Genomic DNA, 26,138 nt, shown 5'->3' with positions numbered 1-26,138 from the left:
AGGAAGTAAATAACCCTTTTTGTTTGTTTGTTTGTATGTTTCTCTTCTTAATTTTAATATAGTAATGAAGTGTTTGAACTTACAGGACCATCAGGCTAAAACACACAATTATGGGAAGGGGTTAGCATACTTAAAAAACAGGGCAACCACAAGCCAAAACCAAATATTGCATTTGCAACAAATGAAAAAAAACGTAATACACTCAAGCAGATAATAACAGGAGACCATGCAACCAAAAAAAAAAAAAAAAAAGAAAGGAAGAATGGAGAACCATAGAATCAACTGGAACACGAGGTTCAAATGGCAATAAATAATCATCTATCAATTATTACCTTAAATGTCAATGGACTGAACGCCCCAATCAAAAGACACAGAATGGCTGAGTCGATAAAAAGGCAAAAACCTTCAATATGCTGCCTACAAGAAACTCACCTCAGGACAAAAGATACATATAGATTGAAAGTGAAAGGGTGGGGAAAAATATTTCACGCCAATAGACATGACAGAAAAGCAGGAGTCGCAATGCTCATATCAGACAAAATAGACTTTACAACAAGACATAAAGAAAGACAAAGAAGGACACTACTTAATGATTAAAGGATCCATCCAAGGAGAGGATGTTACCATCATCAACATATATGCCCCAAATACAGGAGCACCCAGATACATACAACAAATATTAACAGACATAAAGGGAGATATTGATGAGAATACAATCATAGTAGGAGACCTTAATACCCCCCTCACATCAATGGACAGATCCTCTAGACAGAAAACCAATAAAGCAACAGAGATCCTAAAGGAAACAATAGAAAAGTTAGACTTAACTGATATCTTCAGGACACTACATCCAAAAAAAGCAGAATACACATTCTTCTCAAATGCTCATGGAACATTCTCAAGAATTGACCACATATTGGGACACAAAGCTAATCTCAATAAATTTAGGAGCATAGAAATTATCTCAAGTATCTTCTCTGACCACAATGCCATGAAATTAGAAATCAACCATGGGAAAAGGAAAGAGAAAAAACCTACTGCATGGAGACTAAACAACATGCTACTAAAAAACCAATGGGTCAATGAGGAAATCAAGAAGGAAATTAAGAACTACCTTGAAACAAATGATAATGAAGACACAACCTCTCAAAACCTATGGGATGCTGGGAAAGCAGTGCTCAGAGGGAAATTTATAGCAATACAGGCCTTTCTCAAAAAAGAAGAAAGATCCCAAATTGACAACTTAACCCTCCACCTAAACGAATTGGAAAAAGAAGAACAAAAAAGTCCTAAAGTCAGCAGAAGGAAGGAAATTATAAAGATCAAAGAAGAAATCAATAAAATAGAGACTCAAAAAACAATAGAGAAAATTAATAAAACCAAGAGCTGGTTCTTTGAAAAGGTGAACGAAATTGACAAACCCCTGGCCAGACTCACTAAAAAGAGGAGAGAAAGAACCCAAAGAACCAAAATTATAAATGAAAAAGGAGAAATCACAACGGATACAGCAGAAATACAAAAAACCACAAGAGAATAGTATGAACAACTATATGGCAACAAGTTTGACAATCTGGAAAAAATGGACAATTTTCTAGAATCTTACAGCCTGCCAAAACTGAATCAAGAAGAAACAGACCAACTGAACAGACGGATCACTAGAAATGAAATTGAAGAGGTCATAAAATCACTCCCTACAAATAAAAGTCCAGGACCAGATGGCTTCCCAGGTGAATTTTATCAAACATATAAAGAGGAATTGGTGCCCATCCTCCTTAAACTCTTTCAAAAGGTTGAAGAAGAAGGAATACTCTCAAAGACATTTTATGATGCCACCATCACCCTCATTCCAAAACCAGACAGAGATACCACCAAAAAAGAAAACTATCGCCCAATATCATTGATGAATATAGATGCAAAAATTCTCAACAAAATCTTAGCCAACCGAATCCAACAACATATCAAAAAAATTATACACCATGACCAGGCTGGGTTCATCCCAGGTTCACAAGGATGGTTCAACATACGCAAATAAATCAGCATCATACACCACATTAACAAAAGCAAAGTCAAAAATCATATGATCATCTCAATAGACGCAGAAAAAGCATTTGACAAATCCAACATCCATTCATGATCAAGACCCTCGCCAAAGTGGGTATAGAGGTACCATTCCCGACCATAATCAAGGCCATTTATGATAAACCCACAGCAAATATAATCCTCAATGGGGAAAAACTGAAAGCCTTCTCACTCCAATCTGGAACAAGACAGGGATGCCCACTCTCACCACTGCTCTTCAACATAGTTTTGGAAGTCCTAGCCACAGCAATTAGACAAACCAAAGAAATAAAAGGCATCCATATAGGAAGAGAAGAGATCAAACTGTCACTGTATGCAGATGACATGATACTATACATAGAAAACCCTAAGGACTCAACCCCAAAACTACTTGAACTGATTCATAAATTCAGCAAAGTAGCAGGATATAAGATTAACATTCAGAAGTCAGTTGCATTTCTGTATACCAGCAATGAAATATTAGAAAAGAAATACAAAAATACGATACCTTTTAAAATTGTACCACACAAAATCAAATACCTCGGAATACACCTGACCAAGGAGGTAAAGGACCTATGTGCCGAGAACTATAAAACTTTAATCAAAGAAATCAAAGAAGATGTAAAGAAATGGAAAGCTATTCCATGTTCCTGGATTGGAAAAATCAATATTGTAAAAATGGCCATACTACCCAAAGCAATCTACAGATTCAATGCAATCCCTATCAAATGACCCAGGACATTTTTCACAGAACTAGAACAAACAATCCAAACATTTATGTGGAACCACAAAAGACCCAGAATCACCAAAGCAATCCTGAGGAACAAAAACCAAGCAGGAGGCATAACTCTCCCAGACTTCAAGAAATACTACAAAGCCACAGTCATCAAAACAGTGTGGTACTGGTACCAAAACAGACAGACAGACCAATGGAACAGAAGAAAGAACCCAGAAATAAACCCTGACACCTATGGTCAATTAATCCTTGACAAGGGAGGCAAGAACATAAAATGGGAAAAAGAAAGTCTATTCAGCAAGCATTGCTGGGAAACCTGGACAGCTGCATGCAAAGCAATGAAACTAGAACACACCCTCACACCATGCACAAAAATAAACTCCAAATGGCTGAAAGACTTAAATATACGACAGGACACCATCAAACTCCTAGAAGAAAACATAGGCAAAACACTCTCGGACATCAACATCATGAATATTTTCTCAGGTCAGTCTCCCAAAGCAATAGAAATTAGAGCAAAAATAAACCCATGGGACCTCATCAAACTGAAAAGCTTTTGCACAGCAAAGGAAACCCAAAAGAAAACAAAAGACAACTTACAGAATGGGAGGAAATAGTTTCAAATGATGCAACCGACAAGGGCTTAATCTCTAGAATATAGAAACAACTTATACAACCCAACAGCAAAAAAGCCAATCAATGGAAAAATGGGCAAAAGACCTGAATAGACATTTCTCCAAAGAAGATATACAGATGGCCAGCAAACACATGAAAAAATGCTCAACATCGCTGATTATAAGAGAAATGCAAGTCAAAACTACCATGAGATACCACCTCACACCAGTCAGAATGGCCATCATTCATAAGTCCACAAATAACAAGTGCTGGAGGGGCTGTGGAGAAAAGGGAACCCTCCTGCACTGTTGGTGGGAATGTAAACTGGTACAGCCACTATGGAGAACAGTTTGGAGATAACCTTAGAAATCTATACATAGAACTTCCATATGACCCCGCAATCCCACTCTTGGGCATCTATCCGGACAAAACTCGACTTAAAAGAGACACGTGCACCCGCATGTTCATTGCAGCACTATTCACAATAGCCAGGACATGGAAACAACCCAAATGTCCATCGACAGATGATTGGATTCGGAAGAGGTGGTATATATACACAATGGAATACTACTCAGCCATAAAAAAGAACGACATAATGCCATTTGCAGCAACATGGATGGAACTAGAGAATCTCATACTGAGCGAAATGAGCCAGAAAGACAAAGACAAATACCATATGATATCACTTATAACTGGAATCTAATATCCAGCACAAATGAACATCTCCTCAGAAAAGGAAATCATGGACTTGGAGAAGAGACTTGTGGCTGCCTGATGGGAGGGGGAGGGAGTGGGAGGGATCGGGAGCGTGGGCTTATCAGACACAACTTAGAATAGATTTACAAGGAGATCCTGCTGAATAGCATTGAGAACTTTGTCTAGATACTCATGTTGCAACAGAAGAAAGGGTGGGGGGAAAATGTAATTGTAATGTATACATGTAAGGATAACCTGACCCCCTTGCTATACAGTGGGAAAAAAAAAAAAGTCTACCAATAAATTCTAGAGAGGATGTGGAGAAGAAGGAACCCTTCTACACTGTTGGTGGGAATGTAAATTGATACAACCACTATAGAGAAACAATATGGAGGTTCCTGAAAAAAGAAAAAATAGAACTACCAAATGAATATTGCAATCCCACTTCTGGGCATCTATCCAAAGAAAACCATAGTTTGAAAAGATGTATGCCAACCCAATGTTCATAGCAGCACTGTTTACAATAGCCAAGACATGAAAGCAAACTAAATGTCCAATGATAGATAAGTGGATAAAGAAGTTGTGCATTTATATGAAGGAATATTACTCAGCCACAGTAAAGAATTAAATAATGCCTTTTGCAGCAAAATGGATATACCTAGAGATTATCATACTAAGGGAAATCAGTCAGATAAAGTAATATCATGATATCACTTATATGTGGAATCTAAAAAATGATAACAGATAAACTTATTTACAAAACAGTAATGGACTCTTAGACATAAAAAACAAACTTATGGTTACCAAAGGGAAAGGAAGGGATAAATTAGGATTTTGGGATTAACATATACCCAGTACTGTCTATACATAAAATAGATTGCCAATAAGGACCTATTGCATAGCACAGGGATGTGTAGGTAATAATCTCTAATTACCTATAAGGGAAAAGAATTTGAAGAAAATATGTATGTACAACTGAATCACTTTGCTGTACTCCTGAAACTAATACAACATTGTAAATGACCTATACTTCAATTAAAAAAGAGAAAGAGAGCATGCCCAATACAGGAGGTGAATAACAGCCAAATTGACACCTTAATTTTAGTTCAGTGAGACCCATTTCATACTTACTGTTAATATAATAAATTTGTATTGTTTAAGCCTCTTAATTTATGATAATTTGTTATAGCACAATAGAAAACAAATGTAAGTGTCAAGATAATTCTACATCAGTAAGTGTTTATCCACTATAGGATTTTTTAAAACTTAAAAGAGCAGAGGCATAAATATATGTTAAAACAGGTAAATATGAATTTGGAATAAATGAGAGAGGGAGTATGTGGTGATCCTGAGGTATTTCAGTGGGATCTTTGGGTTCCATGGTATTCATTTTGAAGATTCATATTTTTTTCTTTTTTTGGCTGCACCTGTGGCATATGGAAGTTCCCAGGCCAGGGGTTGAATCAGAGCTGCAGCTGGGGCCTATGCCACAGCCATGGCAACACTGGATCCAAGCTACATGCGTGACTTACACTGCAGCCTGCAGCAACTCTGGATCCTTAGCCAACTGAGCAAGGCCAAGGAATGAACCTGCATCCTTATAGAGACAACATCAGATCCTTAACCCACTGAGCCACAATGGGAACTACTAAGAATTGATTTTTTTAAATAATTAAATAGTGGCATATTTTTCTGATTTTGTAGACCCAAAGTTTTTTATGTGCTGATGGTTTTTTTTTTCTTCTTTTCATCTCTTTTTTTCAAGCAGTGGGTGAACAGAATTGGGATCGCATGATCTCAAGAAGTAAAGAACAGGTTAAGACATTTTCTAAATATTGCCCTATCTGCAAATATGTGTCTGCTGAGTCTAGATACAACAGCTGTTTCTCACTTTTTTATGATCTGCTCCAAATGTTCAGCAGTATCTATGAAAAACACCTTTAAAATGTCTTATTTATGATGTGGCAAGTGTAGATTAAGATTATTGTGCTTATACTTTGGCCAGATATATGTGGTGTGATTGATGCAGACATTCAAACTAAGGCTAAAAGCCTAGGTTGATTCATGCATATTTTCTGAATGTTGTGATTGCTCTCATACTTAATAAGGTAGTAGAAATCTCAGGAACAAAAATCACTGACTAAGAGCATGCCATATTTGAACTTTTGGCATTCTCTACATAAGCCTAAAAAGTACGGAGACTATTCCTATTTCATTGCCAATATGTCACATTTACCTTAGAGATGAATTCACTGACTTAACTACAGATTGTTTAACCTTGTGTTTGAGGGCTTTCATAGCCTTCCTTGTTTTGCCTCCCAATAGTACCCTATACAAAATCCAAGTATTTTCCCAACTGGTTGTTTTATGGTCCCTAGAACTAATTGTATCTTTTACTTTTCTATGCCTCCCTCTACTTAGAATTCTCTCCCATTCTTATTCCATCTTAGCCTATAGAAGTTTCAAATATTTTTCAAGTCCAAACTGAAATTCTATCTCCTTATGTGACATGTTCTCTTATTTTTGGAGGGAATTTGTCACAGAGAGATTAAAGTACTGTGTCATAGATTATGGAAGTTTGATTATTTATAAAATCTTTGATGTAGGGACTCTCTGAGTTATTTTTTTCCCTTTAGGATCTAGTATAAATTTTAGGTTCTTGGCAGATATTGCCTAAGTTTACATGAAATAACTATTGGGGTAGGATAACTTGGACAGTTGACATGGGCACACCCACATAGACAATTCTTTACATTTGAAAACCAACTTTTGACAACTTGGTTTCAGTGTTTATATGTGTGTCTTTTATTTTGTATTAATATATTTTTACTCCTAAAACACTGGTTTCATGTGTTTGATATAGAAAGTGTAAAAGAAATGGAATATTTAAGAACAAATGGTATATTAGTTTCCTTGGTAATATTAGTTTAGAACAAAGAGGGGAAATATTTGTCTGTAATATTTCTGAGCTCATCTCATAACTGAAGAATGTCTAACAAATTATTATTCTCTCTTAAGCCTTGGGAGGCTAAGATGGGTAAAATAAGAAGATTCTTCCAAGGGTTCTTGTCCTATTATAGGCAGATTCCTTCTTGTTAAAGACGTGCTTATTTCTCCCTTCGGCTTCTCAAATTAACCAAAAACTAGCTTTCAAGTGACATCAGATAGGTTTTCTACACAAAACTCTCATTCCCCCATTTCCATTTTTCATGGGAAAAAAATGAAAGGTTAGCCTCAAATATATTCATTCAACAAGTATTCATTCAACATAAACGTTCAAGTACCTAGGACAGTGTCTAGACCATACAACTGTGGCAAAGACAAAGTCTCTGCCCTCACACAGCAGTAATGTTGGGGACACTTTCCTGATCATTAACCCAACATTTTCTCAGTGAAAATCCATGCTCTCTTACCTTTCTATTCTTTCCAAATCTTTCTGACTTCAGCTACCTTACTGGACTTAATTCTACCTTCCTTTGTGACTTCACCTTATTTTTGCCATTATATTGCAATTTAGTACCCATGTTATCTGGATGCCCAACACTCTGGCCTCAATTCCTATTATTCTTAATCTTAATCTATATATCACTGTTATTCATGGTCAGAACCTGGAGCTTGCTATTAAAAGAGTTTAGGGATTTCTGCTTTTGACAAGAGGGAGTAATAGGGACTGGACTTACCTCCTCACCTGAAATATCTACAATATTGGGAAAATATATTAAATAAGAACTTTGAAGACATAGTACATTAAGTGGCTCATGACACTGATCTCTGAGAAAAGGAAACAAATGAGATAAGCGCTGCAGTTGCCCTACAGAGTTTCTGCCTACAGAGTTTCCAGTCTTCAGTAGAAGAAGCAGGAAACTTCCTTCTGTGGTTTCTTGTGATGATGAGATTGACCTGGGAGTACATGAAGGCCAAGGTGGCTAAATTTTACATTGTACACGGAGAGAACTTAAGAGATATTCAGAGGGTCCCAGTGAATTTTCATTTGATTTCTGACCAGTACATGTATGTGTTAAACTGTCAGAAGCCAGGAAATTATACCCAAAAGAAGCAGAAGGAATACTGTGTGGGGTTTATCCAGATCTGAGAATAGTTAATATTCTCATCAGCTGTAGTGAAAAGCCTCAAAATTAATGGGGCCTTGGACAAATTACTCATGAGGTATTCACTCATTGGTGGGGTAAAATCAGTGTTGGATCAAAGGTTGCTCTGATCCAGCTTAACAAAACTAAAAAGCAGGCATTAAAAGAAGCAAACTGGTTCTAAGAGAGAGGAACTCAGGAGAGAACCTGGATTATGTGTTCAAAGGCTCGTTGCTGAGCTGGGTATTCATGAATCTGATCCTAAACACCATATTAAAAACTATCATAACTGAACTAAAAACTAGACCACTGATCTAGAACTGTACTTACCACTGGGGTCAGAGCAGGGACACATATGCGGGACATATTAAATAACAATGTAAAGGGTTTGGAAACAGAACTTTTGTTGAAACCTTATCCCATGGAGGAGAGGTTGGGACTTCCGGCCTGAATTTATTGATTCATTATTAAAACAAAAATATCAACATTTTCCATAGAACTGAACAAGACTCAGAGTCTTAAACTATTCAGAATGTCCGGGTACACCCCAAATTACATAATGTGCAGGAAAATCTCAGCTTGAATCAATAGATGCAGATGTCAGGATGACACAGATGTTGGAATTACCTGACAAAGACTCTAAAGTACCTATTATAATTCTCCAAAAAGTAAAGGTGGACATTCTTAAAATAAATTGGAGATATATATTATCTCAGTAAAGAAGTAGAGGAGTTCTCCCATGGCTCAGTGGGTTAAGGATTGAATATTGTCACTTTTGTGCTTCTGGTTACACCTGTGGCATAGGTTAGATCCTGGGCCCAGGAACTTGCACATACTGTGAGCATGTTCCAGAGAAGTAGAAATACAAAGCAGAAACAAATGGAAATTTTTGAATTGAAAAATATAATAACTGAATCTAAAAGCTCACTGCAGAGGCTTAATAGTGGAGTGAAGATAACAGATGAAAGTGTCAGTGAATGTGAAGATGGATCAAGAGAAACTATCTAATCTGAACAAAAGAGATAAAAAAAATGAAAAAAAATTTAACAGATCCTCAAGGAGCTGAGGGTTAATACTAAAATGTTTAATCAGAGTCTCAGATGGACAGGAGAAGTGCAGTGTAGAAAAATAATTTAAAGAAATAATGCATAAAACTATCACATTTGATAAAAGACATAACCCTGCAGATTCAAGAAGTTCAGAGAACTCCAAGCAGTATAACCATAAGGAAACCTACATTGGACACATCATAATCAATCTGCTGAAAACTTAAGAAAGAAAAAAATCTTCAAAACATCTAGGAAATTTTTGTCTGGATATATGCCCAAGAATGGATTGCTGGGTCATATGGTAGTTCTATGTATAGTTTTCTAAGGTACCTCCATACTGTTCTCCATAGTGGTTGTACCAGTTTAGATTCCCACCAACAGTGCAGGAGGGTTCCCTTTTCTCCACAACCCCTCCAGCATGCTGTAAAGTAGAAAAAAAAATGTATTGGAGAAATTAAAAAAAAAAGGAACAGAAAAAAAATCTAGGGAAAATGAAGTATTATTTATAGGAGACCTACAATTATTGTAGATTTCTCATCAGAAACCACGATGGCCTGCAAATAGTAGAACAACATTTTAAAAGTTCTGAAAGAAAAGAACTTTCAACTCCAAACTCTATCAGGTGAAAATATCCTTGAGAAAAAAGGTGAAATAAAGAAATAAAGACATTCTTAAACTAATGAAAATAATTCATCTCTTAGCAACTTCTTTAAAATTTGCTTTAGTGAGTTCAGATAAAAGGGAAATGGTACCAGAAGGAAACTTAGAAGATCAGAAATGAAAGTAACTTGTACAGCCACTATGGAGAACAGTTTGGAGACACCTTAGAAATCTATACATAGAACTTCCATATGACCCCGCAATCCCACTCTTGGGCATCTATCCGGACAAAACTCTACTTAAAAGAGACACATGCACCCGCATGTTCATTGCAGCACTATTCACAATAGCCAGGACATGGAAACAACCCAAATGTCCATCGACAGATGATTGGATTCGGAAGAGGTGGTATATATACACAATGGAATACTACTCAGCCATAAAAAAGAACGACATAATGCCATTTGCAGCAACATGGATGGAACTAGAGAATCTCATACTGAGCGAAATGAGCCAGAAAGACAAAGACAAATACCATATGATATCACTTATAACTGGAATCTAATATCCAGCACAAATGAACATCTCCTCAGAAAAGGAAATCATGGACTTGGAGAAGAGACTTGTGGCTGCCTGATGGGAGGGGGAGGGAGTGGGAGGGATCGGGATCGTGGGCTTATCAGACACAACTTAGAATAGATTTACAAGGAGATCCTGCTGAATAGCATTGAGAACTTTGTCTAGATACTCATGTTGCAACAGAAGAAAGGGTGGGGGGAAAATGTAATTGTAATGTATACATGTAAGGATAACCTGACCCCCTTGCTGTACAGTGGGAAAATAAAAAAATTAAAATAGAAAACAAACAAACAAAAAAAGAAAGTAGAAGAACAGTAGAAATTGTAAGTTTTGTGTTGTTCATATTTTACCACAATTTTTAAAAAATCTAAAAGGATAGAAAAATTATAGTCATTCTCATTATCTAATTGGTTCCAGGACCACTTGCACATGAATGCCAAAAGACGAGGGTGCTCAAGTCCCTTTCCATCAGCCCTCTGAATCTGCAGGTTCTGTATTGAGTAGATTCAACCAACAGAAGATTGTGTAGTGTTTTCAATATGTGATTGGTTGAATCCATGGATGCAAAACTCATGGATATGGAAGTCTGACTATGTTGTGAAAACGCTAACAAAAAGAAAGTTGCAGAGGTATATTAATATCAGACAAAGTAGATTTAAAAGAAAAGAAAATGACCAGGGATAAAGGAGGTTATTACATAATGATAAAAGGATGAATTTACTAAGAAAATGTAACCATCTAAATTTGCATATAGTTAATAACAGAGCTTCAAAATATATGGAGCAAAAAATTTCTGGGATAAATTTATTATTTAGATAAATACACTAAACATGATTTTATATATATATTTAATTTTTTTGGGAAAATATTTGACTTATAATGTTGTATTAGTTTTGGGTGTACAGCAAAGAGGATCAGTTTTTTAATATATATAAATATTTTATATAAATATACATTATGTTTTATATATTTAATGTCTATAAAATACTTATATGTATATAAGATATATATACACACACACCCATTTATTTCCAATATAGGTTACTACAAACTATTGAGTAGATTTCTCTGAGCTATACACTAGGTTCCTTTTTTGTTTGTTTGATTTGGGTTTTGTTAAGTAGATAAAATCTATTATTTTTTAAAATTTTTTAAAAATTAAAAAGTATAGTTGATTTACAGTGTTGTTCTAATTTTTACTGTACAGAAATGTGATCCAGTCATAGGTATATGAAAAATGGAGTACTTAACAATTTTGTGTATCATCCTTGTGTATGGGCTAAACTCATCTTCTCAGTATCATTCCTATTTTAGTATGTGCTCTGCCAAAGTGAACATGATTATACTTATGTAAAATTGTAATAGGTGTGGACTAATTGACAAGAGGAATCAAATTAATGGCTGTCCAGGTGCAAGAGAATAGACTACCAAGTGGAACAAAGAAACTTTTGAGAGTGATGAATATGTTCACTATTTTAATTGTAGTAATGGTTTCTTGTATATATACCTGTTTTAAATTTATCAATTTATGGACTTCCCGTTGTGGTACAGTGGTTAACAAATCCAACTAAGAGCCCTGAGGTGGCAGGTTCGATCCCTGGCCTTTCTCAGTGGGTTAAGGATGTGGTGTTGCTGTGAGCTGTGGTGTAGGTTGCAGATGTGGCTCAGATCCCACGTTGCTGTGGCTGTGGCGTAGGCTGGCAGCTGTAGCTCCGATTAGACCCCTAGCCTGGGAACCTCCATATGCCACGGGTGTGGCCCTAGAAAACACAAAAAGACAAAAAAAAATTATCAATTTGTATACTTTAAATACGTTTTTTATTGTATCTCAACTATGTCTCAGTAAAGTTGTACAGAAGCTTAAGAGACTGGAACAGATCCAATCTTCCACATTTGTCTCTTTTTAAAAAATATAATGATTTTAATTTTTTTACATTATAGCTGGTTTACAGTGTTCTGTAAATTTTCTACTGTATGCATGGTGACCCAGTTACACATACATGTATACATTCTTTTTTTCTCACATTATCATGCTCCATCATAAGTAACCAGACATAGTTCCCAGTGCTATACAGCAGGATCTCATCGCTACTCCATTCCAAAGGCAATAGTCTGCATCTATTAACCCCAAGCACCCCATACATCCCACTCCCTTCCCCTCCCCCTTGGCAACCACAGGTCTATTCTCCAAGGCCGTGATTTTCTTTTCCATTCTACATTTATCTTAATTCATAGACTCTACATTTCTCCCTGTTCCTACTCTTCTTCCCTATCTAATCTGCTGTTTATCTTATTTGGATTTATGGCATCTTGACCACTTGAAGCTCCTTTTTTGCTTCTTGGATAGCCCCTTTCTGGGCATATATCAATGACAGTCAAAGGACTGAAGAAAGTTTTGGAATGTCTGTCCTTACCATTCCAGCTGAGAAAAGAGAACCTAACCTAAGGAAAGAGGGCATAGGAAGGACAGATTAAAAAAATTTTTTTTTGTTTTAAGATCTTGGATCTGTAAGTCACAAAACTGCTGCCACTTATTTATAAGCTTGATGTACTGGAAGGAGCAACAACAACAACAACAAAACCCAAAAAACAGCAATCACCCCATAAAAACAAAAAACAAGTGTGGTGAAAGATGCTTAATATCATTAGTCAGTAGGGCAACGCAAGTAAAAACCCCAGTGAAATACTGCTTCATATTCACTAGAATGGCCATAGTAATAATCATTTTTTTGAATGGAAAATAAGTGTTTTCAAGGATATGGAGAAATTGGAATTTTCATACAATTCTGGTAAATGGTATGCTTATGGTCTGAATATGTGATGTGATAGCTTGGGATATGATTGTTTGAATTAGTATCATATATGCTTATATTTGTGTTCATTAAATAATTGTCGAAGGCCTTTATAAATAAGTGCTGTCTTTAGGACATTGTAAATTAGAGAGTAATGTAAAATAGAGGGCCCAGAGCAGTGTTAGGACTCTACCAGAGTCCCAGAAAGGAAAAAGTGTTTACTTCAGAAGATTATAATCAATTAAAAGAGCAACTTGTGTAGTCATAGAATATTACTAACTAAATAACACCTGTATGAATATTCTGAAATTTGAGCCTTTTACCATATATATGTAATCTCATTGGTTTTTATAATATCTCAATAATATAAATGGCAATATTCTTGTTTCAAGAAGGAGAAAACTACTTATATTTTAGTGCACTTAATGTTAAAACTAATGTAGATTAATTAATGCTACCAACATCAAGAAGAGATGATCTTTTCATATCTGAGTTTTCTCCATTTTTCCTTGAAGGGTAAGATCCCTTTCAAGTCTCCCGGAGCTTTTGCCATTCAAGGCAAACACTTGTCCCTAATGCCCAGATTCTTTTGGGATGAAGAAGCAATTATAAAGCCAGTATTGATTTGAAGACTACTAATATTACAGGGAGAAGGCAATACTGAAGTAGACACCTTGGGGCTCAGTGAGAGAGCCCTTCAGGTTAGGATATGTAGAATTAATGGGCAGGCCATTCTGTGTATCTATTATGTGTACTATGTCAGGTATAGAGATTTAGAGAAATAAATGCTGCTGGGCAATGTGAACTTGTTGTCATGGATGCTTTGATAGTAATCTTCACTCTCTTTGTAAGCCTTGGTATGTTATACTATGTTGATATTTTCTATCTATAAAATAGAGTTAGTAATGGTGTATGTCTCAAAGGCTTTCTCTGGAGGATGAAAAAATACTTGAATATAAATTATTTAATATCAGATCTGTGTAAAGTAAGCAATTAATACCTACTAACTATTCATATTAATAGATTTTCACGAAGAAGACAAAGATTATATACTCTGATAGTAGGAAATCTGTTAGAGAATACTTGGAAATAGAAGGAAGACAATCATAAATAACATTTATAGACAGACTAAAAGGCCTTGGAGGAAAGAGATTCATCCAAGGAAATTTCCATGAATGGACATTAGGGCCACCATCAGTTCAGCCTGATATGAACTATATGATAGATCTTGGAAGAATAAGGGAGAAAAGATCTCTACTCCTAATAATAAAAACAATGAAGTAGAGTATTCCCTGGGTTGGGAGTTGGTAGTAGAAGCAATGGTGGAATTAGGAAAGGAAGCAACAAACAATAAAATTCTTATTGGTACATTCACATTTGTCAGGCTGGTTTAGGTAGTGAGGTTCTGTACTTGAAAGTCATTTATTATAGATCATCAATCATAGTAATTAAACAGAATCATAATTTAACTAAACAGATATTTATTGAGCACTTCTTACTTGTAAGGCAGTGTCTTGTGTAACTGTTAATCTTGATATGTTCAGTATAAGACAAGACCCATGTTTTTCAGGCACTTATATAAGCAGATGAGTATGCAGTACAGCCAGTGAGTTCTGGATGAGAAGTGCTGAGAGAATTGACAGGGAAAAAACAAGTTCTCCCAGCAGCATGGTCTAAAGAAGAAAAACACCTGATCAGAGTTCCCATGGTGGCTCAGTGGGTTAAAGACCTGATATAGTCTCCATGTTTATGCAGGTTCAATCCCTGGCCTCACTCAGCAGGTTAAGGATCTGGCATTGCCACTGATGCAGCTCAGATCCCATTTTCCATGGCTGTGGCATAGGCCTGCAGTTGCAGCTCTGATTCAACCCCTGGCCTGAGAATTTCCATATGCCACATGTGTGGCCGTAAAAAGAAATAAAAAGAAAGAAAAATACCTGAAATCACTCTTGAGTGTTATTGGTAATAGAAAAATAATTAGGACAAAGTGCTTGGGGCTTTTGTTTTAACTAACTGCCCAATTTGTTTACTCCTATGCTTTTCCTGCTGGTTATAGCCACATTTTGAGCACTGTATTGGTTTCTTCTTATATAACAAATTACTCCAAAATTCAGTGTATTTGAAAAACAAATATTTATCATTATTATTCATCAGTCTGAAGGGCACCTGCCTGGATATTAGCTGATCTAGATTTGATTTGGTTTAAGTATCTCTGCTCTTTGCACCAGAGAACTATCCTCGGTGTGTTCTTACGGTGATGGTAGAATGCAGGAGGGCAGATAGAAACATGCAGGGCCTCTAAAGTTTCAGAAATAAGTCACTGTCATGTCAGCCTCATTCTGTTGGTCATAGAAAGTCATATGGCAAACCAAACCTTGCGTCAAGAGTTAGGGAGGTACATTTGACCTATGGAGGTAGAGGGGAATGAGTGAAAATTTCTGAACTATTATATGATCTGTCAGTAACAAGCTCTAAGAACACAGGTAAAGTCTCTTCAAAAACCCAAAATAGTTTGGGCCCATTACATTGATTTCCATCATGTAAATCATGCCCCTGGCTAAAACTGGCACTTCAAATAGACCTTTCTATTTGCATAGCAAGTTAAAATTCACAGAGAACTTTCACATGTATTATTTCAGAACTTCTTAGTAATATAAGTAGAGATTATCATCCCTAAATTAAGGATTAAAGACATGAAATGGAAATCCCAGGTTAACCATCTCTAGGGATGAATACACAAGAATGGTTTATACATGATTTCATATAGAAGAAATTCTGAAACATGTATAGTTGTATACTCAGGAGTCACCTTAGGCCCTAGTTGTAACAAGTACTCCTTTGTCTTCTGGTCAAGGGCAGGGAGATTGTAAGAATGGCTTCTACATATTTCCTCCTCTTTGACTGGAATTGGAACTCTAGACTTAGAGAGAAACCATGGTTTTCTTTCTTTGACATCAGATGGGCTGAAAACTGATTATTCTGGTTGCTTCTGTAGTTTCCTCTTATCCTAAAAACTTAGAAAGTTGGAATTGATTACTTTTTGCCTACAAACATAACCAGATTTGAAAGTGTTTGTCAACTAGTATTTGGCAGTGGTTAGAAAATGCCTTAGTTGATATGGCTTCTAGTTTCACTTAAGATTTGGTTTGGGTATGATTTGGCAGACAGTATTAGTTTCCTACCCAACAGCCATTCCTGCCATTGTTCCTATATAAAAGGGTCTCACTTTTGTTTAGGAACAGGCAGCTGTATGCTTCAGGGAAGCTGATTCCTTTTCACCTTTAGGTAGGTGGATCTTAATTACTTTGAGTCAGCTGTGATAATTCTAATCTCTTTACCAGTGACTGGTTTGGTAATGGCCAATGAGGTAACAATGGAAGTCTGCTGGAGGGGAGGGGGGCTTCTGTGAAAATTTTCTTATTTTTAAAACAAATGCACTAAGAAAAACAGTCCCCTTTCTGCCTGCAGACACAATTGTGTGAGGGAGTATTGCCTGTAGTTGCTGTAGCCATCATGCTACCATTAAGGGACAAATCTGAAGACAAAAGCCAACACTAAGATCAAGGGATTAAGATGGCAGAATAGAAGGACTGGAGCTCAACATCTCTCCTAAAAACAACAAAATTCACAACTAAAGATTGAGCACTCTTCACCCAAATGGACCGGAAACCTTAAAAATGACACCCTACTCCAGAAGAAAAAGAGGAGGCCACAACAACAGGTAGGAGGGGCAATTTCGTGATATAAACAATCCCATACCTCTTGGGTGGGAAGCCCCACAGACTGGAAACTAAATGGTTCACAGAGGCCCACCTACTGGAGTGAGAGTTCTGAGCCCCACATCAAACCCTCACGTGCAGGGATCCGGCATGGGGAGAAAGAGCCCCTGGAGCATCTGGCATTGAAGGCCAGTGGGGCTTGTGCATAGGAGCTCCACAGGACTGGGGGAAACAGAGACCCCCATTCTTAAAAGGTGCACACGGACTTTCACGTGCACTGGATCCCAGGGCAGAGCGAGGTCTCCATAGGAATCTGGGTCAAACCTGACTGCAGTTCTTGGAGGACATCCTGGGAAAATAGGGGTGAACCTGGCTTGTTGTGGGGGAGGGACATTGAAGGCAAAACTCTCGGGAATATGCAGCAGCTGCCTTTCTCTGGAGGTGGCCATTTTGGGAAAATCTGGCCCCACCGGTCAGTCCGTGCTGAGAAGCCCCAGGGCAAACAAACAATCCTGGTGGGATCACAGCCCCGCCCCTCAGTAAACAGGCTCCCTAAAGACCCCTGAGGCACACAGCTGCCTCTAATCTCATCCAGAGACTAAGCCCCACCCACCAGAGGGATTAGAATCAGCTCCACCTACCAGGGGGCAGGTATCAGCCCCTCCCATCAGGAAGCCTTCAGCAAGCCCCCATACTGACTTCAGCCGCAAGGGGGGCAGACACCAGAAGTGAGAGAGGCTACAACCCTTCTACCTGTCAAAAGGTCACCACACCAAAAACCTATAAAAATGAAAGACAGAGGACTATGCCTCAGATGAGGGAGAAAGGAAAAACCCCAGAAAAAGAGCCAAGTGAGGAGGAGATTCTCAGCCTCCAGGAAAAAGGCTTTAGACTGTTGATGCTGAAGATGATGCAAGACCTTGGGAATAAACTGGAGGCAAAGATGGATAACTTACAGGAAACACTGACCAAAGAGATACAAGGTATAAAACTTAAACAAGAAGAGATGCAAAATACAATAACTGAAATAAAAACTTCACTAGAAGCAGCCAACAGCAGCATACAGGAGGCAGAAGAACAAACAAGCGAGGTGGAGGACAGATGCGTGGCAATTACGGATGCAGAACAGAAAAGAGAAAAAAGATTGAAAACAAATGAAGAGAATCTCAGAGAACTCTGGGACAACGTGAAACGCTCCAACATCCATATTATAGGGGTGCCAGAAGGAGAAGAGAGAGAGAAGGGGACAGAAAACATATTCCAAGAGATAATAGCCGAAAACTTCCCTAACATGGGGAAGGAACCACTCACTCAAATCCAGGAAGCACAACGAGTACCACGTAAAATAAACCCAAGGAGGAATACACCGAGACACATACTAATCAAACTGACCAAAATTAAAGACAAAGAGAAAATCTTGAAAGCAGCCAGGGAAAAGGAACAAGTAACATACAAGGGAACCCCGATAAGGTTATCGGCAGATTTTTCAGCAGAAACTCTGCAGGCCAGAAGGGAGTGGCACCATATACTTAACGTGATGAAAGGAAAAAACCTCCAAGCAAGATTACTCTACCCAGCAAGGCTCTCGTTCAGATTTGAGGGAGAAATCAAAACCTTCACAGATAAGCAAAAGCTGAGAGAATTCAGCAACACTAAACCAGCCTTATGACAAATACTAAAGGAACTTCTCTAGGCAGAAAAGAAAAGGCTGCAACCAGAAACAAAAATTCCACAAATGACAAGGCTCACCAGTAAAGGTATATATACAGTAAAGGTACAAAATCATCCACACACAACTATGCCAACAAAATCAGAAATCATGAGAAGAGGCGGGTATAAATGCAGGACACCAGAGATGCACTTGCAATTAAGAGACCAACAACATAAAGCAATCTCATATATATATAGACTCTTACATCAAAGATTTAGAATAACTGCAAACCAAAAATCTATAACTGATACACAAGCAAATAAGAAAAATCAACTCAAACACAACACTAAAGAGAGTCATCAAACCACAAGAGGAAAGAACAAGAGAAGGGAAGAAAAAAGAGCAACAAAAACAAATCCAAAGTAATTCATAAAATGGCAATAAGAACATTCATATCAATAATTACCTTAAATGTTAATGGACTAATCGCCCCAACCAAAAGACATAGACTGGCTGAATGGATACAAAAACAAGACCCATATATATGCTGTCTTTCAGAGACCCACTTCACTTCTAGGGACACATACAAATTGAAAGTGAGAGGATGGAAAAAAATATTTCATGCAAATGGGGATCAAAAGAAAGCTGGAATAGCAATACTCATTTCAGAAAAAATAGATTTTAAAATGAAGAATATTTTAAGGGACAAGGAAGGATATTACATAATGATCAAAGGATCAATCCAGGAAGAAGATATAACAATTTTAAATATCTACGCACCCAACACAGGTTCACCACAGTATGTACGGCAACTGCTAACAACCTTAAAAGGACAAATCGACAATAACACAACAATGGTGGGGGACTTTAACACCCCACTTACAGCAATGGAGAGATCATCCAGACAGAAAATCAATAAGGAAACACAGGCCCTGAATGAAGCATTAGACCAGAGGGACTTAATGGATATTTCTGGCACATTCCCTCAAAAGCAATAGAATACACATACTTCTCAAGTGCACATAGAACATTCTCTAAGACTGATCACATCCTGGGCTACAAATCCCACCTTGGTAACTTTTAAGAAGGTTGAAATCATATCAAGCATCTTTTCCGACCACAATGCTATAAACTGGAAATCAACAACAAGAAAAAAAAACTGCAAAAAACTGCAAAAAACACAAACACATGGAGACTAAACAACATGCGACTAAACAAAGGATCACTGAAGAAATCAAAGAAATTAAAAATACCTAGCAGCAAATGACAACGAAGATATGACACTCCAAAACCTATGGGATGCAGCAAAAGCCCTTCTAAGAGGAAAGGTGAGAGCAATACAAGCCCACCTCAGGAAACAAGAAAAAGCTCAGATAAACAAGCTAACTTTACATCTAAAGCAGCTCGAGAGAGAAGAACAGACAAGACCTAAAGTTAGTAGAAGGAAAGAAATCATATAGATCAGAGCAGAAATCAATGAAATAGAAACAAAGAAAACCATAGAAAAGATCAATGAAACGAAAAGCTGGTTCTTTGAAAAGATCAACAACATTGATAAACCCCTAGCTAGATTTATCAAGAAAAAAAACAGAGGACTCAAATCAATATAATTAGAAATGAAACAGGAGAAGTTACAATGGACATCACAGAAATACAAAGGATCATAAGAGACTACTATATGCAGCTATATGCCAATAAAATGGAAAACCTAGAAGAAACGGACAAATTCTTAGAAAGGTACAATCTTCCTAGACTAAACCAAGATGAAATAGAAAAGATAATGGACCAATCACAAGAACTGAAATTGAAACTGTGATTAAAAAACTTCCAACAAACAAAAGTCCAAGACCAGATGGCTTCACAGGCAAATTCTATCAAACATTTAGAGAAGAGCTAACACCTCTCCTTCTGAAACTATTTCAAGAAATTGCAGAGGAAGGCATACTCCCAAACTCATTCTATGAGGCTACCATCACCCTGGTACCAAAACCAGACAAAGATTGCACAAAAAAAAAGAAAACTACAGGCCAACTTCCGGATGAACATAGATGCGAAAATCCTCAACAAAATTCTAACAGCATCCAACAATACATTAAAAGGATTGTACATCATGATCAAGTGCGATTTACCCTAGGGATGCAAAGGTTCTTCAATATCCATAAATCAATCAGTGTGATACACCACATGAACAAACTGAAGAATAAAAACCATATAATCCTCTTAATAGATGCAGATAGAGCCTTTGACAAAATCCAACACCCATTTCTGATAAAAATGTTCCAGAAAGTGGGCATAGAGGGAACCTACCTCAACGTAATAAAGGCCATATATGACAAACCCACAGCAAACATCATTCTCAATGTTTAAAAGCTGAAAGAATTCCCACTGAGATCAGAAACAAGACAAGGATGTCTACTATTGTGTATGGTGTTAGGAAGTGTTCTAATTTCATTCCCACTACTATTCAACATAGTTTTGGAAGTCTTAAAAGTAAAAGAAATAAAAGGAATCCAAATTGGAAAGGAAGATGTAAAATTATCGCTATTTGTAGATGATGTGAAACTATACCTAGAGAATCCTAGAGACTCTACCAGAAAACTGTTAGAGCTCATCGACGAATTTGGCAAAGTTGCAGGATACAAAATCAATACACAGAAATCGACGGCATTTCTATACACTAACAATGAAAGAGCAGAAAAAGAAATTAGGGAAGTAATCCCATTTACCATTGCCAAAAGAATAAAATATCTAGGAGTAAACCTACCTAAAGAGACAAAAGACCTGTACTCTGAAAACTATAATACACTGATGAAAGAAATCAAAGATGACACAAATAGATGGAAAGATATACCATGCTTGTGGATTGGAAGAGTTAATGTTATCAAAATGACTATACTACCCAAGGCAATCTACAGATTCAATGCAATCCCTATCAAATTACCAAGGACATTTTTCACAGAACTCGAACAAAATATTTTAAAGTTTGTTTGGAAGCACAAAAGACCCAGAATAGCCAAAGACATCCTGAAAAAGAAAATTGGAGCTGGAGGAATCAGGCTCCCGGACTTCAGACTATACTACAAAGAAACAGTCATCAAACCGCATGGTACTGGCACAAAGACAGAAATATAGATCAGTGGAACAGGATAGAAAGCCCACAATTAAAACCATGCACCTACAGCCAACTCATCTATGGCAAAGGAGGCAAGAATATACAATGGAGAAAAGACAGCCTGTTCAATAAGTGGTGCTGGGAAAACTGGACAGCCACATGGAAAAGAATGAAATTAGAACACTCCCTAACACCATACACAAAAATAAACTCAAAATGGATTAAAGACCTAGATATAACACCAGATAGTGTAAAACTCTTAGAGGAAAACATAGGCCAGACACTCTCTGACATAAACGACAGCAACATCTTTTCAGATCCACCTCTCAGAGTATTCACAACAAAAACAAAAATAAACCAATGGGACATAGTCAAACTTCAAAGTTTCTGCACAGTAAAGGAAACCCTAAACAACACAAAAAGACAACCCACAGAATGGGAGAAAATCTTTGCAAGTGAATCGACTGACAAGGGATTAATCTCCAAAATTTATAAACACCTCCTACCACTCAATACCAAATAAACAAACAAGCCTATCAAAAACTGGGCAGAAGATCTAAACAGACAGTTCTCCAAAGAAGACATACAGATGGCCAAGAAACAGATGAAAAGATGTTCAACATCACTCATTATTAGAGAAATGCAAATCCAAACCACTCTGAGGTACCACCTTACACCAGCCAGAATGGCCATCATCAAAAAGTCTACAAACAATAAATGCTGGAGAGGGTGTGGAGAAAAGGGAACCCTAGTACACTTTTGGTGGGACTGTAAATTGGTGCATCCACCATGGAAAGCAGTATGGAGATTCCTCAGAAAACTAAACATAGAACTACCATTTGATCCAGCAATCCCACTCCTGGGCATCTACCCAGAGAAAACTATACCTCGAAAAGACACATGTACTCCAATGTTCATTGCAGCACTATTTACAATAGCCAAGAACTGGAAACAACCTAAATGTCTACCGACAGAGGAGTGGATCAAGAAGAGGTGGTACATATACACAATGGAATATTACTCAGCCATTAAAAAGAAATACCAGCATTTTTTGCAACATGGATGGACCTAGAAACTATCATGCTGAGTGAAGTCAGCCATACAATGAGACACCAACATCAAATGCTTTCACTGACATGTGGAATCTGAAGAAAGGACAGACTGAGCTTCTTTGCAGAACAGATGCTGACTCACAGACATTGAAAAACTTATGGTCTCCAGAGGAGACAGTTTGCGGGGTGGGGGGACATCCTGGGCTGTGGGATGGAAATCCTGTGAAATCAGATTGTTATGATCATTATACAACTACAGATGTGATAAATTCATTTGAGCAATAAAAAATTAAAAAAAAAAAGCCAACACTAAGGACAGCAGAGCAGGGGTTGGAAAGGATTTACATCATTGAAGTTAATACTGAGTGAATGATTTAATCAACCCTAGAAACATCTTCCATCAACGCTCCTCTTTTTATATGAAATATTATATTTATGTATTGTTACACTACTTTGTTCTTGCTGTTTGCTGCTGAGAGTGTCCTAAATAATTGAGAGTAGGACTCTGTAGTGTGGTGCTCCACATCTTGCTCGACCTTGACCCCCAAGGAGGCAATAAATATGGTGATCAGGAGCATGGTCTTTAAAGTATATTAGACCTATGTTTAAATCCTGCATCTTGCCTATTATTAGCAGAGTAACCTTGGGTAATTATCTAGACTTCCTTTGTTTTCTCATCTATGAAATGGGAATAATAATAATATTAGCTAACTTACAGGGTTATTAGGATTATATAAAATAATGCATTCCAAGTCCTAACATAGTATTTGTCACAAAGTGCTCAGAAAATTTTTTCTATTTATTAATGCTTTTAAATGCAGATTGATGCTGCTGTCCACTCCATTTGTGCATTCAGGAAATACTGATTAGGCACATGGTCGGTAGTTTAAGTGTTGAGGGCAACTTGCTTCTCTCCTGTGGGAGCAAAAATCTAAGCTGTGAGAGAAGTTATATTTATGGGAGAAAGTTAAAAAGCTTATAGAAAATTTAAAGCTCTTAATGAAAGGATTGAATAACTGAAGGTTCTTTATTTCCATGCCCTTTCCTCTTCCTCTGAGAAGGAGAAATTGGACTACCTGATCCTGCTACCTTGACTTTTGAGGTAATGCTTCAGAGGTTCCTGACTTTACTCTCCTAGGCAGGAAGCATCCTCCTATACCATAATTGGTTGTTCTGACTTGCCATGTCATGTCCATGGCCTCTATGTTCCCTAGCCCTTTAAGCTGAGCTGAGTCACCATTTTCAGACAATGTTTAAAGTTGAAGCTTGTTGTTATTCTAGAAAATCACTTAGAATGCCTTCTTCACCTGTCCATGGGAATAACTCTTTTTCCTTTGGGACAGAAAAACAAAAGCTATGTAGGCACTGTTGCTTTCTATTTTCACTAGTATGGTCTTGGGTGCTCTTCACAAAAACTCAGGAGAACTCCTTTATGATGTAATTTCTAGCTACTTTGCTCTCAACCTTGCACCCCAACACAAAAACACACACCCATCATGCCCTACTCCCAGGTATGCCTCAACAAAGAGCAAAGCATCTTATAGTTGTAGTAGGAGGTAAAAAGCTAGGAAAGCCCTGCTCTAGATAATCTTTTGTGAGACTGCTGTGGAAATAGAATGTCAGTCCAATGGAGGCACAGAGAAATGTACTGGGGTACAGCCTGAAAGAGAACTGGGCTGAGAGCCAAGAGATCAATACTCTATAAGACTTACTCTGGGCTCTTAGGAAGTCACTTTGCCTTTTGGTATCTATTTACTCATCGTCTGTTAATAAGTATACATTAACTGAATTAACTTATTTAATAATTATGAATATTAATGTATTAATTATACATTCATTTGAATAATTACTTAGTTAATGTTTTATTATTTAATCAAGTGCTGCCAAAAGAGATCAGGGCCCATGTCTGGTTTTATTCATTATTATAAGTGTCAGCACAATTACTGACTTAGGATAAATGGTCAAAAATTAATTATGACTACCATGAACATTGGAGTACATGTGTCTTTTCGAGGTATAGTTTTTCGAGGTATAGATGCCCAGGAGTGGGATTGCTGGATCAAATGGTAGTTCTATGTTTAGTTTTCTGAGGAATCTCCATACTGCTTTCCATGGTGGATGCACCAATTTACAGTCCCACCAAAAGTGTACTAGGGTTCCCTTTTCTCCACACCCTCTCCAGCATTTATTGTTTGTAGACTTTTTGATGATGGCCATTCTGGCTGGTGTAAGGTGGTACCTCAGAGTGGTTTGGATTTGCATTTCTCTAATAATGAGTGATGTTGAACATCTTTTCATCTGTTTCTTGGCCATCTGTATGTCTTCTTTGGAGAACTGTCTGTTTAGATCTTCTGCCCAGTTTTTGATAGGCTTGTTTGTTTATTTGGTATTGAGTGGTAGGAGGTGTTTATAAATTTTGGAGATTAATCCCTTGTCAGTCGATTCACTTGCAAAGATTTTCTCCCATTCTGTGGGTTGTCTTTTTGTGTTGTTTAGGGTTTCCTTTACTGTGCAGAAACTTTGAAGTTTGACTATGTCCCATTGGTTTATTTTTGTTTTTGTTGTGAATACTCTGAGAGGTGGATCTGAAAAGATGTTGCTGTCGTTTATGTCAGAGAGTGTCTGGCCTATGTTTTCCTCTAAGAGTTTTACACTATCTGGTGTTATATCTAGGTCTTTAATCCATTTTGAGTTTATTTTTGTGTATGGTGTTAGGGAGTGTTCTAATTTCATTCTTTTCCATGTGGCTGTCCAGTTTTCCCAGCACCACTTATTGAACAGGCTGTCTTTTCTCCATTGTATATTATTGCCTCCTTTGTCATATATTAGTTGACTGTTGGTGCGTGGGTACAATAGCCAAGACATGGAAACAACCTAAATGTCCATCAAAAGAGGTGTGGATAAAGAAGATGGGGTACGTACACAATCGAATATTACTCAGCCATTAAAAGTAAAGAAATAACGGCATTTGCAGCAACATGGATGGACCTAGAAATTATCATGCTAAGTGAAGTCAGTCAGACAGCGAGATACCAACATCATATGCTATCACTTACATGTGAAATATAGACAAAGGACATAATAAACTTCTTTGCAGAACAGATACTGACTTACAGAGTTTGAAAACTTATGGTTTCCGAATGAGACAGGTTGAGGACTGGGGGATGCGCTGGTGGTTTGGGATAGAAATGATATAAAAGTGGGTTGCGATGATCGTTGTACAACTATAAATGTAATAAAATTCATTGAGTAATTTAAAAAATTTAAAAAAAAGTCAAGAGTGTAATAAGATTGTTATGATCATTATACAGCTACATATGTGATAAATTCATTTGAATAATTAAAAAAAAAGTCAAGAAAAACTAAATGTATCCACAAATTGGATTAGGAA

General features: G+C 37.2%; 1 protein-coding gene and 1 non-coding gene across 5 annotated transcripts in view; one reads left to right on the top strand and one right to left on the bottom strand.

Moving 5' to 3' along the window:
- The window catches only part of HPSE2 (heparanase 2 (inactive)), a 726,022-nt gene that overhangs the window by 164,350 nt on the left and 535,534 nt on the right, over positions 1-26,138 (top strand). The window lies entirely within an intron of this gene.
- Positions 11,653-11,757, bottom strand: LOC125117105 (U6 spliceosomal RNA). Its single transcript, XR_007132480.1, has one exon. It is a non-coding gene; the product is annotated as a U6 spliceosomal RNA (small nuclear RNA).

The sequence above is a fragment of the Phacochoerus africanus genome, chromosome 15 (assembly GCF_016906955.1).
Source record: "Phacochoerus africanus isolate WHEZ1 chromosome 15, ROS_Pafr_v1, whole genome shotgun sequence".
In the NCBI taxonomy this organism is placed as follows: domain Eukaryota; kingdom Metazoa; phylum Chordata; class Mammalia; order Artiodactyla; family Suidae; genus Phacochoerus; species Phacochoerus africanus.
This window is presented reverse-complemented; position numbering and strand designations above follow the sequence as displayed.